The sequence below is a fragment of the Corythoichthys intestinalis genome, chromosome 22 (genome assembly GCF_030265065.1).
Source record: "Corythoichthys intestinalis isolate RoL2023-P3 chromosome 22, ASM3026506v1, whole genome shotgun sequence".
NCBI classification, from domain to species: domain Eukaryota; kingdom Metazoa; phylum Chordata; class Actinopteri; order Syngnathiformes; family Syngnathidae; genus Corythoichthys; species Corythoichthys intestinalis.
Window position 1 is genome coordinate 37,692,174 of NC_080416.1, and position 17,578 is coordinate 37,709,751.

Below are 17,578 nucleotides of genomic sequence, written 5' to 3' on the forward strand. Positions count from 1 at the left end.
TCTCACTGTGAAAAGGCTTAAATGGCTTTTTTGACCTAAGTTTGAGGATTGCGCTCAAACCAAATGTCCTAGAACGAAATTTTCAAATGTAACTACTAGAATGTGATACAATACACTATTGGGTGAAGTTTGGTTGACTTCTGCGCAGCGGTTTGGGAGTTAACATCAAAATTACATTTCTCGGCCATATCGCATAGATCTCACTGTGAAAAGGCTTAAATGGCTTTTTTGACCTAAGTTTGAGGATTGCGCTCAAATCAAATGTCCTAGAACCAAATTTCCACATGTAACTACTAGATTGTGATAAAATACACTAATGGGTGAAGTTTGGTTGACTTCTGCGCAGCGGTTTGGGAGTTAACATCAAAATTACATTTCTCGGCCATATCGCATAGATCTCACTGTGAAAAGGCTTAAATGACTTTTTTAATTAAGTTTGATGATTGCGCTCAAACAAAATTTCCTAGAACAAAATTTTCAAATGTAACTACTAGATTGTGATACAATACACTATTGGGTGAAGTTTGGTTGACTTCTGCGCAGCGGTTTGGGAGTTAACATCAAAATTACATTTCTCGGCCATATCGCATAGATCTCACTGTGAAAAGGCTTAAATGACTTTTTTAATTAAGTTTGATGATTGCGTTCAAACAAAATGTCCTAGAACAAAATTTTCAAATGTAACTACTAGATTGTGATACAATACACTATTGGGTGAAGTTTGGTTGACTTCTGCGCAGCGGTTTGGGAGTTAACATCAAAATTACATTTCTCGGCCATATCGCATAGATCTCACTGTGAAAAGGCTTAAATGGCTTTTTTGACCTAAGTTTGAGGATTGCGCTCAAATCAAATGTCCTAGAACCAAATTTCCACATGTAACTACTAGATTGTGATAAAATACACTAATGGGTGAAGTTTGGTTGACTTCTGCGCAGCGGTTTGGGAGTTAACATCAAAATTACATTTCTCGGCCATATCGCATAGATCTCACTGTGAAAAGGCTTAAATGACTTTTTTAATTAAGTTTGATGATTGCGCTCAAACAAAATTTCCTAGAACAAAATTTTCAAATGTAACTACTAGATTGTGATAAAATACACTAATGGGTGAAGTTTGGTTGACTTCTGCGCAGCGGTTTGGGAGTTAACATCAAAATTACATTTCTCGGCCATATCGCATAGATCTCACTGTGAAAAGGCTTAAATGACTTTTTTAATTAAGTTTGATGATTGCGCTCAAACAAAATTTCCTAGAACAAAATTTTCAAATGTAACTACTAGATTGTGATACAATACACTATTGGGTGAAGTTTGGTTGACTTCTGCGCAGCGGTTTGGGAGTTAACATCAAAATTACATTTCTCGGCCATATCGCATAGATCTCACTGTGAAAAGGCTTAAATGACTTTTTTAATTAAGTTTGATGATTGCGCTCAAACAAAATTTCCTAGAACAAAATTTTCAAATGTAACTACTAGATTGTGATACAATACACTATTGGGTGAAGTTTGGTTGACTTCTGCGCAGCGGTTTGGGAGTTAACATCAAAATTACATTTCTCGGCCATATCGCATAGATCTCACTGTGAAAAGGCTTAAATGGCTTTTTTGACCTAAATTTGAGGATTGCGCTCAAACAAAATGTCCTAGAACAAAATTTTCAAATGTAACTACTAGATTGTGATACAATACACTATTGGGTGAAGTTTGGTTGACTTCTGCGCAGCGGTTTGGGAGTTAACATCAAATTTACATTTCTCGGCCATATCGCATAGATCTCACTGTGAAAAGGCTTAAATGACTTTTTTAATTAAGTTTGATGATTGCGTTCAAACAAAATGTCCTAGAACAAAATTTTCAAATGTAACTACTAGATTGTGATACAATACACTATTGGGTGAAGTTTGGTTGACTTCTGCGCAGCGGTTTGGGAGTTAACATCAAAATTACATTTCTCGGCCATATCGCATAGATCTCACTGTGAAAAGGCTTAAATGGCTTTTTTGACCTAAGTTTGAGGATTGCGCTCAAACCAAATGTCCTAGAACGAAATTTTCAAATGTAACTACTAGAATGTGATACAATACACTATTGGGTGAAGTTTGGTTGACTTCTGCGCAGCGGTTTGGGAGTTAACATCAAAATTACATTTCTCGGCCATATCGCATAGATCTCACTGTGAAAAGGCTTAAATGGCTTTTTTGACCTAAGTTTGAGGATTGCGCTCAAATCAAATGTCCTAGAACCAAATTTCCACATGTAACTACTAGATTGTGATAAAATACACTAATGGGTGAAGTTTGGTTGACTTCTGCGCAGCGGTTTGGGAGTTAACATCAAAATTACATTTCTCGGCCATATCGCATAGATCTCACTGTGAAAAGGCTTAAATGACTTTTTTAATTAAGTTTGATGATTGCGCTCAAACAAAATTTCCTAGAACAAAATTTTCAAATGTAACTACTAGATTGTGATACAATACACTATTGGGTGAAGTTTGGTTGACTTCTGCGCAGCGGTTTGGGAGTTAACATCAAAATTACATTTCTCGGCCATATCGCATAGATCTCACTGTGAAAAGGCTTAAATGGCTTTTTTGACCTAAGTTTGAGGATTGCGCTCAAATCAAATGTCCTAGAACCAAATTTCCACATGTAACTACTAGATTGTGATACAATACACTAATGGGTGAAGTTTGGTTGACTTTTGCGCAGCGGTTTGGGAGTTAACATCAAAATTACATTTCTCGGCCATATCGCATAGATCTCACTGTGAAAAGGCTTAAATGACTTTTTTAATTAAGTTTGATGATTGCGCTCAAACAAAATTTCCTAGAACAAAATTTTCAAATGTAACTAGTAGATTGTGATACAATACACTATTGGGTGAAGTTTGGTTGACTTCTGCGCAGCGGTTTGGGAGTTAACATCAAAATTACATTTCTCGGCCATATCGCATAGATCTCACTGTGAAAAGGCTTAAATGGCTTTTTTGACCTAAGTTTGAGGATTGCGCTAAAATCAAATGTCCTAGAACCAAATTTCCACATGTAACTACTAGATTGTGATACAATACACTAATGGGTGAAGTTTGGTTTACTTCTGCGCAGCGGTTTGGGAGTTAACATCAAAATTACATTTCTCGGCCATATCGCATAGATCTCACTGTGAAAAGGCTTAAATGGCTTTTTTGACCTAAGTTTAATAATTGCGCTCAAACCAAATGTCCTAGAACGAAATTTTCAAATGTAACTACTAGAATGTGATACAATACACTATTGGGTGAAGTTTGGTTGACTTCTGCGCAGCGGTTTGGGAGTTAACATCAAAATTACATTTCTCGGCCATATCGCATAGATCTCACTGTGAAAAGGCTTAAATGGCTTTTTTGACCTAAGTTTGAGGATTGCGCTCAAATCAAATGTCCTAGAACCAAATTTCCACATGTAACTACTAGATTGTGATACAATACACTAATGGGTGAAGTTTGGTTTACTTCTGCGCAGCGGTTTGGGAGTTAACATCAAAATTACATTTCTCGGCCATATCGCATAGATCTCACTGTGAAAAGGCTTAAATGGCTTTTTTGACCTAAGTTTAATAATTGCGCTCAAACCAAATGTCCTTGAACGAAATTTTAAAATGTAACTACTAGAATGTGATACAATACACTATTGGGTGAAGTTTGGTTGACTTCTGCGCAGCGGTTTGGGAGTTAACATCAAAATTACATTTCTCGGCCATATCGCATAGATCTCACTGTGAAAAGGCTTAAATGACTTTTTTAATTAAGTTTGATGATTGCGCTCAAACAAAATTTCCTAGAACAAAATTTTCAAATGTAACTAGTAGATTGTGATACAATACACTATTGGGTGAAGTTTGGTTGACTTCTGCGCAGCGGTTTGGGAGTTAACATCAAAATTACATTTCTCGGCCATATCGCATAGATCTCACTGTGAAAAGGCTTAAATGGCTTTTTTGACCTAAGTTTGAGGATTGCGCTAAAATCAAATGTCCTAGAACCAAATTTCCACATGTAACTACTAGATTGTGATACAATACACTAATGGGTGAAGTTTGGTTTACTTCTGCGCAGCGGTTTGGGAGTTAACATCAAAATTACATTTCTCGGCCATATCGCATAGATCTCACTGTGAAAAGGCTTAAATGGCTTTTTTGACCTAAGTTTAATAATTGCGCTCAAACCAAATGTCCTAGAACGAAATTTTCAAATGTAACTACTAGAATGTGATACAATACACTATTGGGTGAAGTTTGGTTGACTTCTGCGCAGCGGTTTGGGAGTTAACATCAAAATTACATTTCTCGGCCATATCGCATAGATCTCACTGTGAAAAGGCTTAAATGGCTTTTTTGACCTAAGTTTGAGGATTGCGCTCAAATCAAATGTCCTAGAACCAAATTTCCACATGTAACTACTAGATTGTGATACAATACACTAATGGGTGAAGTTTGGTTTACTTCTGCGCAGCGGTTTGGGAGTTAACATCAAAATTACATTTCTCGGCCATATCGCATAGATCTCACTGTGAAAAGGCTTAAATGGCTTTTTTGACCTAAGTTTAATAATTGCGCTCAAACCAAATGTCCTTGAACGAAATTTTAAAATGTAACTACTAGAATGTGATACAATACACTATTGGGTGAAGTTTTGTTGACTTCTGCGCAGCGGTTTGGGAGTTAACATCAAAATTACATTTCTCGGCCATATCGCATAGATCTCACTGTGAAAAGGCTTAAATGGCTTTTTTGACCTAAGTTTGAGGATTGCGCTCAAATCAAATGTCCTAGAACCAAATTTCCACATGTAACTACTAGATTGTGATACAATACACTAATGGGTGAAGTTTGGTTTACTTCTGCGCAGCGGTTTGGGAGTTAACATCAAAATTACATTTCTCGGCCATATCGCATAGATCTCACTGTGAAAAGGCTTAAATGGCTTTTTTGACCTAAGTTTGAGGATTGCGCTCAAACAAAATGTCCTAGAACAAAATTTTCAAATGTAACTACTAGATTGTGATACAATACACTATTGGGTGAAGTTTGGTTGACTTCTGCGCAGCGGTTTGGGAGTTAACATCAAAATTACATTTCTCGGCCATATCGCATAGATCTCACTGTGAAAAGGCTTAAATGGCTTTTTTAATTAAGTTTGAGGATTGCGCTCAAACCAAATGTCCTAGAACGAAATTTTCAAATGTAACTACTAGAATGTGATACAATACACTATTGGGTGAAGTTTGGTTGACTTCTGCGCAGCGGTTTGGGAGTTAACATCAAAATTACATTTCTCGGCCATATCGCATAGATCTCACTGTGAAAAGGCTTAAATGGCTTTTTTGACCTAAGTTTGAGGATTGCGCTCAAATCAAATGTCCTAGAACCAAATTTCCACATGTAACTACTAGATTGTGATAAAATACACTAATGGGTGAAGTTTGGTTGACTTCTGCGCAGCGGTTTGGGAGTTAACATCAAAATTACATTTCTCGGCCATATCGCATAGATCTCACTGTGAAAAGGCTTAAATGACTTTTTTAATTAAGTTTGATGATTGCGCTCAAACAAAATTTCCTAGAACAAAATTTTCAAAAGTAACTACTAGATTGTGATACAATACACTATTGGGTGAAGTTTGGTTGACTTCTGCGCAGCGGTTTGGGAGTGAACATCAAAATTACATTTGCATAGATCTCACTGTGAAAAGGCTTAAATGGCTTTTTTGACCTAAGTTTGAGGATTGCGCTCAAATCAAATGTCCTAGAACCAAATTTCCACATGTAACTACTAGATTGTGATAAAATACACTAATGGGTGAAGTTTGGTTGACTTCTGCGCAGCGGTTTGGGAGTTAACATCAAAATTACATATCTCGGCCATATCGCATAGATCTCACTGTGAAAAGGCTTAAATGACTTTTTTAATTAAGTTTGATGATTGCGCTCAAACAAAATTTCCTAGAACAAAATTTTCAAATGTAACTACTAGATTGTGATACAATACACTATTGGGTGAAGTTTGGTTGACTTCTGCGCAGCGGTTTGGGAGTTAACATCAAAATTACATTTCTCGGCCATATCGCATAGATCTCACTGTGAAAAGGCTTAAATGACTTTTTTAATTAAGTTTGATGATTGCGTTCAAACAAAATGTCCTAGAACAACATTTTTAAATGTAACTACTAGATTGTGATACAATACACTATTGGGTGAAGTTTGGTTGACTTCTGCGCAGCGGTTTGGGAGTTAACATCAAAATTACATTTCTCGGCCATATCGCATAGATCTCACTGTGAAAAGGCTTAAATGGCTTTTTTGACCTAAGTTTGAGGATTGCGCTCAAATCAAATGTCCTAGAACCAAATTTCCACATGTAACTACTAGATTGTGATAAAATACACTAATGGGTGAAGTTTGGTTGACTTCTGCGCAGCGGTTTGGGAGTTAACATCAAAATTACATTTCTCGGCCATATCGCATAGATCTCACTGTGAAAAGGCTTAAATGACTTTTTTAATTAAGTTTGATGATTGCGCTCAAACAAAATTTCCTAGAACAAAATTTTCAAATGTAACTACTAGATTGTGATACAATACACTATTGGGTGAAGTTTGGTTGACTTCTGCGCAGCGGTTTGGGAGTTAACATCAAAATTACATTTCTCGGCCATATCGCATAGATCTCACTGTGAAAAGGCTTAAATGACTTTTTTAATTAAGTTTGATGATTGCGTTCAAACAAAATGTCCTAGAACAAAATTTTCAAATGTAACTACTAGATTGTGATACAATACACTATTGGGTGAAGTTTGGTTGACTTCTGCGCAGCGGTTTGGGAGTTAACATCAAAATTACATTTCTCGGCCATATCGCATAGATCTCACTGTGAAAAGGCTTAAATGGCTTTTTTGACCTAAGTTTGAGGATTGCGCTCAAACAAAATGTCCTAGAACAAAATTTTCAAATGTAACTACTAGATTGTGATACAATACACTATTGGGTGAAGTTTGGTTGACTTCTGCGCAGCGGTTTGGGAGTTAACATCAAATTTACATTTCTCGGCCATATCGCATAGATCTCACTGTGAAAAGGCTTAAATGACTTTTTTAATTAAGTTTGATGATTGCGTTCAAACAAAATGTCCTAGAACAAAATTTTCAAATGTAACTACTAGATTGTGATACAATACACTATTGGGTGAAGTTTGGTTGACTCCTGCGCAGCGGTTTGGGAGTTAACATCAAAATTACATTTCTCGGCCATATCGCATAGATCTCACTGTGAAAAGGCTTAAATGGCTTTTTTGACCTAAGTTTGAGGATTGCGCTCAAACCAAATGTCCTAGAACGAAATTTTAAAATGTAACTACTAGAATGTGATACAATACACTATTGGGTGAAGTTTGGTTGACTTCTGCGCAGCGGTTTGGGAGTTAACATCAAAATTACATTTCTCGGCCATATCGCATAGATCTCACTGTGAAAAGGCTTAAATGACTTTTTTAATTAAGTTTGATGATTGCGCTCAAACAAAATTTCCTAGAACAAAATTTTCAAATGTAACTACTAGATTGTGATACAATACACTATTGGGTGAAGTTTGGTTGACTTCTGCGCAGCGGTTTGGGAGTTAACATCAAAATTACATTTCTCGGCCATATCGCATAGATCTCACTGTGAAAAGGCTTAAATGACTTTTTTAATTAAGTTTGATGATTGCGTTCAAACAAAATGTCCTAGAACAAAATTTTCAAATGTAACTACTAGATTGTGATACAATACACTATTGGGTGAAGTTTGGTTGACTTCTGCGCAGCGGTTTGGGAGTTAACATCAAAATTACATTTCTCGGCCATATCGCATAGATCTCACTGTGAAAAGGCTTAAATGGCTTTTTTGACCTAAGTTTGAGGATTGCGCTCAAACAAAATGTCCTAGAACAAAATTTTCAAATGTAACTACTAGATTGTGATACAATACACTATTGGGTGAAGTTTGGTTGACTTCTGCGCAGCGGTTTGGGAGTTAACATCAAATTTACATTTCTCGGCCATATCGCATAGATCTCACTGTGAAAAGGCGTAAATGACTTTTTTAATTAAGTTTAATGATTGCGTTCAAACAAAATGTCCTAGAACAAAATTTTCAAATGTAACTACTAGATTGTGATACAATACACTATTGGGTGAAGTTTGGTTGACTCCTGCGCAGCGGTTTGGGAGTTAACATCAAAATTACATTTCTCGGCCATATCGCATAGATCTCACTGTGAAAAGGCTTAAATGGCTTTTTTGACCTAAGTTTGAGGATTGCGCTCAAACCAAATGTCCTAGAACGAAATTTTAAAATGTAACTACTAGAATGTGATACAATACACTATTGGGTGAAGTTTGGTTGACTTCTGCGCAGCGGTTTGGGAGTTAACATCAAAATTACATTTCTCGGCCATATCGCATAGATCTCACTGTGAAAAGGCTTAAATGGCTTTTTTGACCTAAGTTTGAGGATTGCGCTCAAATCAAATGTCCTAGAACCAAATTTCAACATGTAACTACTAGATTGTGATAAAATACACTAATGGGTGAAGTTTGGTTGACTTCTGCGCAGCGGTTTGGGAGTTAACATCAAAATTACATTTCTCGGCCATATCGCATAGATCTCACTGTGAAAAGGCTTAAATGACTTTTTTAATTAAGTTTGATGATTGCGCTCAAACAAAATTTCCTAGAACAAAATTTTCAAATGTAACTACTAGATTGTGATACAATACACTATTGGGTGAAGTTTGGTTGACTTCTGCGCAGCGGTTTGGGAGTTAACATCAAAATTACATTTCTCGGCCATATCGCATAGATCTCACTGTGAAAAGGCTTAAATGGCTTTTTTGACCTAAGTTTGAGGATTGCGCTCAAACCAAATGTCCTAGAACGAAATTTTCAAATGTAACTACTAGAATGTGATACAATACACTATTGGGTGAAGTTTGGTTGACTTCTGCGCAGCGGTTTGGGAGTGAACATCAAAATTACATTTCTCGGCCATATCGCATAGATCTCACTGTGAAAAGGCTTAAATGGCTTTTTTGACCTAAGTTTGAGGATTGCGCTCAAATCAAATGTCCTAGAACCAAATTTCCACATGTAACTACTAGATTGTGATAAAATACACTAATGGGTGAAGTTTGGTTGACTTCTGCGCAGCGGTTTGGGAGTTAACATCAAAATTACATTTCTCGGCCATATCGCATAGATCTCACTGTGAAAAGGCTTAAATGACTTTTTTAATTAAGTTTGATGATTGCGCTCAAACAAAATTTCCTAGAACAAAATTTTCAAATGTAACTACTAGATTGTGATACAATACACTATTGGGTGAAGTTTGGTTGACTTCTGCGCAGCGGTTTGGGAGTGAACATCAAAATTACATTTCTCGGCCATATCGCATAGATCTCACTGTGAAAAGGCTTAAATGGCTTTTTTGACCTAAGTTTGAGGATTGCGCTCAAATCAAATGTCCTAGAACCAAATTTCCACATGTAACTACTAGATTGTGATAAAATACACTAATGGGTGAAGTTTGGTTGACTTCTGCGCAGCGGTTTGGGAGTTAACATCAAAATTACATTTCTCGGCCATATCGCATAGATCTCACTGTGAAAAGGCTTAAATGACTTTTTTAATTAAGTTTGATGATTGCGCTCAAACAAAATTTCCTAGAACAAAATTTTCAAATGTAACTACTAGATTGTGATACAATACACTATTGGGTGAAGTTTGGTTGACTTCTGCGCAGCGGTTTGGGAGTTAACATCAAAATTACATTTCTCGGCCATATCGCATAGATCTCACTGTGAAAAGGCTTAAATGACTTTTTTAATTAAGTTTGATGATTGCGTTCAAACAAAATGTCCTAGAACAAAATTTTTAAATGTAACTACTAGATTGTGATACAATACACTATTGGGTGAAGTTTGGTTGACTTCTGCGCAGCGGTTTGGGAGTTAACATCAAAATTACATTTCTCGGCCATATCGCATAGATCTCACTGTGAAAAGGCTTAAATGGCTTTTTTGACCTAAGTTTGAGGATTGCGCTCAAATCAAATGTCCTAGAACCAAATTTCCACATGTAACTACTAGATTGTGATAAAATACACTAATGGGTGAAGTTTGGTTGACTTCTGCGCAGCGGTTTGGGAGTTAACATCAAAATTACATTTCTCGGCCATATCGCATAGATCTCACTGTGAAAAGGCTTAAATGACTTTTTTAATTAAGTTTGATGATTGCGCTCAAACAAAATTTCCTAGAACAAAATTTTCAAATGTAACTACTAGATTGTGATACAATACACTATTGGGTGAAGTTTGGTTGACTTCTGCGCAGCGGTTTGGGAGTTAACATCAAAATTACATTTCTCGGCCATATCGCATAGATCTCACTGTGAAAAGGCTTAAATGACTTTTTTAATTAAGTTTGATGATTGCGTTCAAACAAAATGTCCTAGAACAAAATTTTCAAATGTAACTACTAGATTGTGATACAATACACTATTGGGTGAAGTTTGGTTGACTTCTGCGCAGCGGTTTGGGAGTTAACATCAAAATTACATTTCTCGGCCATATCGCATAGATCTCACTGTGAAAAGGCTTAAATGGCTTTTTTGACCTAAGTTTGAGGATTGCGCTCAAATCAAATGTCCTAGAACCAAATTTCCACATGTAACTACTAGATTGTGATAAAATACACTAATGGGTGAAGTTTGGTTGACTTCTGCGCAGCGGTTTGGGAGTTAACATCAAAATTACATTTCTCGGCCATATCGCATAGATCTCACTGTGAAAAGGCTTAAATGACTTTTTTAATTAAGTTTGATGATTGCGCTCAAACAAAATTTCCTAGAACAAAATTTTCAAATGTAACTACTAGATTGTGATACAATACACTATTGGGTGGTTTGGTTGACTTCTGCGCAGCGGTTTGGGAGTTAACATCAAAATTACATTTCTCGGCCATATCGCATAGATCTCACTGTGAAAAGGCTTAAATGACTTTTTTAATTAAGTTTGATGATTGCGTTCAAACAAAATGTCCTAGAACAAAATTTTCAAATGTAACTACTAGATTGTGATACAATACACTATTGGGTGAAGTTTGGTTGACTTCTGCGCAGCGGTTTGGGAGTTAACATCAAAATTACATTTCTCGGCCATATCGCATAGATCTCACTGTGAAAAGGCTTAAATGGCTTTTTTGACCTAAGTTTAAAGATTGCGCTCAAACCAAATGTCCTAGAACGAAATTTTCAAATGTAACTACTAGATTGTGATACAATACACTAATGGGTGAAGTTTGGTTGACTTCTGCGCAGCGGTTTGGGAGTTAACATCAAAATTACATTTCTCGGCCATATCGCATAGATCTCACTGTGAAAAGGCTTAAATGGCTTTTTTGACCTAAGTTTAAAGATTGCGCTCAAACCAAATGTCCTAGAACGAAATTTTCAAATGTAACTACTAGATTGTGATACAATACACTAATGGGTGAAGTTTGGTTGACTTCTGCGCAGCGGTTTGGGAGTTAACATCAAAATTACATTTCTCGGCCATATCGCATAGATCTCACTGTGAAAAGGCTTAAATGGCTTTTTTGACCTAAGTTTGAGGATTGCGCTCAAATCAAATGTCCTATAACCAAATTTCCACATGTAACTACTAGAATGTGATACAATACACTATTGGGTGAAGTTTGGTTGACTTCTGCGCAGCGGTTTGGGAGTTAACATCAAAATTACATTTCTCGGCCATATCGCATAGATCTCACTGTGAAAAGGCTTAAATGACTTTTTTGACCTAAGTTTGAGGATTGCGCTCAAACCAAATGTCCTAGAACGAAATTTTCAAATGTAACTACTAGAATGTGATACAATACACTATTGGGTGAAGTTTGGTTGACTTCTGCGCAGCGGTTTGGGAGTTAACATCAAAATTACATTTCTCGGCCATATCGCATAGATCTCACTGTGAAAAGGCTTAAATGGCTTTTTTGACCTAAGTTTGAGGATTGCGCTCAAATCAAATGTCCTAGAACCAAATTTCCACATGTAACTACTAGATTGTGATAAAATACACTAATGGGTGAAGTTTGGTTGACTTCTGCGCAGCGGTTTGGGAGTTAACATCAAAATTACATTTCTCGGCCATATCGCATAGATCTCACTGTGAAAAGGCTTGAATGACTTTTTTAATTAAGTTTGATGATTGCGCTCAAACAAAATTTCCTAGAACAAAATTTTCAAATGTAACTACTAGATTGTGATACAATACACTATTGGGTGAAGTTTGGTTGACTTCTGCGCAGCGGTTTGGGAGTTAACATCAAAATTACATTTCTCGGCCATATCGCATAGATCTCACTGTGAAAAGGCTTAAATGGCTTTTTTGACCTAAGTTTGAGGATTGCGCTCAAATCAAATGTCCTATAACCAAATTTCCACATGTAACTACTAGATTGTGATACAATACACTAATGGGTGAAGTTTGGTTGACTTCTGCGCAGCGGTTTGGGAGTTAACATCAAAATTACATTTCTCGGCCATATCGCATAGATCTCACTGTGAAAAGGCTTAAATGACTTTTTTAATTAAGTTTGATGATTGCGTCCAAACAAAATGTCCTAGAACAAAATTTTTAAATGTAACTACTAGATTGTGATACAATACACTATTGGGTGAAGTTTGGTTGACTTCTGCGCAGCGGTTTGGGAGTTAACATCAAAATTACATTTCTCGGCCATATCGCATAGATCTCACTGTGAAAAGGCTTAAATGGCTTTTTTGACCTAAGTTTGAGGATTGCGCTCAAATCAAATTTCCTAGAACCAAATTTCCACATGTAACTACAAGATTGTGATAAAATACACTAATGGGTGAAGTTTGGTTGACTTCTGCGCAGCGGTTTGGGAGTTAACATCAAAATTACATTTCTCGGCCATATCGCATAGATCTCACTGTGAAAAGGCTTAAATGACTTTTTTAATTAAGTTTGATGATTGCGCTCAAACAAAATTTCCTAGAACAAAATTTTCAAATGTAACTACTAGATTGTGATACAATACACTATTGGTTGAAGTTTGGTTGACTTCTGCGCAGCGGTTTGGGAGTTAACATCAAAATTACATTTCTCGGCCATATCGCATAGATCTCACTGTGAAAAGGCTTAAATGACTTTTTTAATTAAGTTTGATGATTGCGTTCAAACAAAATGTCCTAGAACAAAATTTTCAAATGTAACTACTAGATTGTGATACAATACACTATTGGGTGAAGTTTGGTTGACTTCTGCGCAGCGGTTTGGGAGTTAACATCAAAATTACATTTCTCGGCCATATCGCATAGATCTCACTGTGAAAAGGCTTAAATGGCTTTTTTGACCTAAGTTTAAAGATTGCGCTCAAACCAAATGTCCTAGAACGAAATTTTCAAATGTAACTACTAGATTGTGATACAATACACTAATGGGTGAAGTTTGGTTGACTTCTGCGCAGCGGTTTGGGAGTTAACATCAAAATTACATTTCTCGGCCATATCGCATAGATCTCACTGTGAAAAGGCTTAAATGGCTTTTTTGACCTAAGTTTGAGGATTGCGCTCAAATCAAATGTCCTAGAACAAAATTTTCAAATGTAACTACTAGATTGTGATACAATACACTATTGGGTGAAGTTTGGTTGACTTCTGCGCAGCGGTTTGGGAGTTAACATCAAAATTACATTTCTCGGCCATATCGCATAGATCTCACTGTGAAAAGGCTTAAATGGCTTTTTTGACCTAAGTTTGAGGATTGCGCTCAAATCAAATGTCCTATAACCAAATTTCCACATGTAACTACTAGATTGTGATACAATACACTAATGGGTGAAGTTTGGTTGACTTCTGCGCAGCGGTTTGGGAGTTAACATCAAAATTACATTTCTCGGCCATATCGCATAGATCTCACTGTGAAAAGGATTAAATGACTTTTTTAATTAAGTTTGATGATTGCGTTCAAACAAAATGTCCTAGAACAAAATTTTCAAATGTAACTACTAGATTGTGATACAATACACTATTGGGTGAAGTTTGGTTGACTTCTGCGCAGCGGTTTGGGAGTTAACATCAAAATTACATTTCTCGGCCATATCGCATAGATCACACTGTGAAAAGGCTTAAATGGCTTTTTTGACCTAAGTTTGAGGATTGCGCTCAAATCAAATGTCCTAAAACCAAATTTCCACATGTAACTACTAGATTGTGATAAAATACACTAATGGGTGAAGTTTGGTTGACTTCTGCGCAGCGGTTTGGGAGTTAACATCAAAATTACATTTCTCGGCCATATCGCATAGATCTCACTGTGAAAAGGCTTAAATGACTTTTTTAATTAAGTTTGATGATTGCGCTCAAACAAAATTTCCTAGAACAAAATTTTCAAATGTAACTACTAGATTGTGATACAATACACTATTGGGTGGTTTGGTTGACTTCTGCGCAGCGGTTTGGGAGTTAACATCAAAATTACATTTCTCGGCCATATCGCATAGATCTCACTGTGAAAAGGCTTAAATGACTTTTTTAATTAAGTTTGATGATTGCGTTCAAACAAAATGTCCTAGAACAAAATTTTCAAATGTAACTACTAGATTGTGATACAATACACTATTGGGTGAAGTTTGGTTGACTTCTGCGCAGCGGTTTGGGAGTTAACATCAAAATTACATTTCTCGGCCATATCGCATAGATCTCACTGTGAAAAGGCTTAAATGGCTTTTTTGACCTAAGTTTAAAGATTGCGCTCAAACCAAATGTCCTAGAACGAAATTTTCAAATGTAACTACTAGATTGTGATACAATACACTAATGGGTGAAGTTTGGTTGACTTCTGCGCAGCGGTTTGGGAGTTAACATCAAAATTACATTTCTCGGCCATATCGCATAGATCTCACTGTGAAAAGGCTTAAATGGCTTTTTTGACCTAAGTTTGAGGATTGCGCTCAAATCAAATGTCCTATAACCAAATTTCCACATGTAACTACTAGATTGTGATACAATACACTAATGGGTGAAGTTTGGTTGTCTTCTGCGCAGCGGTTTGGGAGTGAACATCAAAATTACATTTCTCGGCCATATCGCATATATCTCACTGTGAAAAGGCTTAAATGACTTTTTTAATTAAGTTTGATGATTGCGCTCAAACAAAATTTCCTAAAACAAAATTTTCAAATGTAACTACTAGATTGTGATACAATACACTATTGGGTGAAGTTTGGTTGACTTCTGCGCAGCGGTTTGGGAGTTAACATCAAAATTACATTTCTCGGCCATATCGCATAGATCTCACTGTGAAAAGGCTTAAATTACTTTTTTAATTAAGTTTGATGATTGCGTTCAAACAAAATGTCCTAGAACAACATTTTCAAATGTAACTACTAGATTGTGATACAATACACTATTGGGTGAAGTTTGGTTGACTTCTGCGCAGCGGTTTGGTAGTTAACATCAAAATTACATTTCTCGGCCATATCGCATAGATCTCACTGTGAAAAGGCTTAAATGACTTTTTTAATTAAGTTTAATGATTGCGCTCAAACCAAATGTCCTAGAACGAAATTTTCAAATGTAACTACTAGAATGTGATACAATACACTATTGGGTGAAGTTTAGTTGACTTCTGCGCAGCGGTTTGGGAGTTAACATCAAAATTACATTTCTCGGCCATATCGCATAGATCTCACTGTGAAAAGGCTTAAATGGCTTTTTTGACCTAAGTTTGAGGATTGCGCTCAAATCAAATGTCCTATAACCAAATTTCCACATGTAACTACTAGATTGTGATACAATACACTAATGGGTGAAGTTTGGTTGACTTCTGCGCAGCGGTTTGGGAGTTAACATCAAAATTACATTTCTCGGCCATATCGCATAGATCTCACTGTGAAAAGGCTTAAATGACTTTTTTGACCTAAGTTTGAGGATTGCGCTCAAATCAAATGTCCTAGAACCAAATTTCCACATGTAACTACTAGATTGTGATACAATACACTAATGGGTGAAGTTTGGTTTACTTCTGCGCAGCGGTTTGGGAGTTAACATCAAAATTACATTTCTCGGCCATATCGCATAGATCTCACTGTGAAAAGGCTTAAATGGCTTTTTTGACCTAAGTTTAATAATTGCGCTCAAACCAAATGTCCTAGAACGAAATTTTAAAATGTAACTACTAGAATGTGATACAATACACTATTGGGTGAAGTTTGGTTGACTTCTGCGCAGCGGTTTGGGAGTTAACATCAAAATTACATTTCTCGGCCATATCGCATAGATCTCACTGTGAAAAGGCTTAAATGGCTTTTTTGACCTAAGTTTGAGGACTGCGCTCAAATCAAATGTCCTAGAACCAAATTTCCACATGTAACTACTAGATTGTGATACAATACACTAATGGGTGAAGTTTCGTTGACTTCTGCGCAGCGGTTTGGGAGTTAACATCAAAATTACATTTCTCGGCCATATCGCATAGATCTCACTGTGAAAAGGCTTAAATGACTTTTTTAATTAAGTTTGATGATTGCGCTCAAACAAAATTTCCTAGAACAAAATTTTCAAATGTAACTACTAGATTGTGATACAATACACTATTGGGTGAAGTTTGGTTGACTTCTGCGCAGCGGTTTGGGAGTTAACATCAAAATTACATTTCTCGGCCATATCGCATAGATCTCACTGTGAAAAGGCTTAAATGGCTTTTTTGACCTAAGTTTGAGGATTGCGCTAAAATCAAATGTCCTAGAACCAAATTTCCACATGTAACTACTAGATTGTGATACAATACACTAATGGGTGAAGTTTGGTTTACTTCTGCGCAGCGGTTTGGGAGGTAACATCAAAATTACATTTCTCGGCCATATCGCATAGATCTCACTGTGAAAAGGCTTAAATGGCTTTTTTGACCTAAGTTTAATAATTGCGCTCAAACCAAATGTCCTAGAACGAAATTTTCAAATGTAACTACTAGAATGTGATACAATACACTATTGGGTGAAGTTTGGTTGACTTCTGCGCAGCGGTTTGGGAGTTAACATCAAAATTACATTTCTCGGCCATATCGCATAGATCTCACTGTGAAAAGGCTTAAATGGCTTTTTTGACCTAAGTTTGAGGATTGCGCTCAAATCAAATGTCCTATAACCAAATTTCCACATGTAACTACTAGATTGTGATACAATACACTAATGGGTTAAGTTTGGTTGTCTTCTGCGCAGCGGTTTGGGAGTGAACATCAAAATTACATTTCTCGGCCATATCGCATATATCTCACTGTGAAAAGGCTTAAATGACTTTTTTAATTAAGTTTGATGATTGCGCTCAAACAAAATTTCCTAAAACAAAATTTTCAAATGTAACTACTAGATTGTGATACAATACACTATTGGGTGAAGTTTGGTTGACTTCTGCGCAGCGGTTTGGGAGTTAACATCAAAATTACATTTCTCGGCCATATCGCATAGATCTCACTGTGA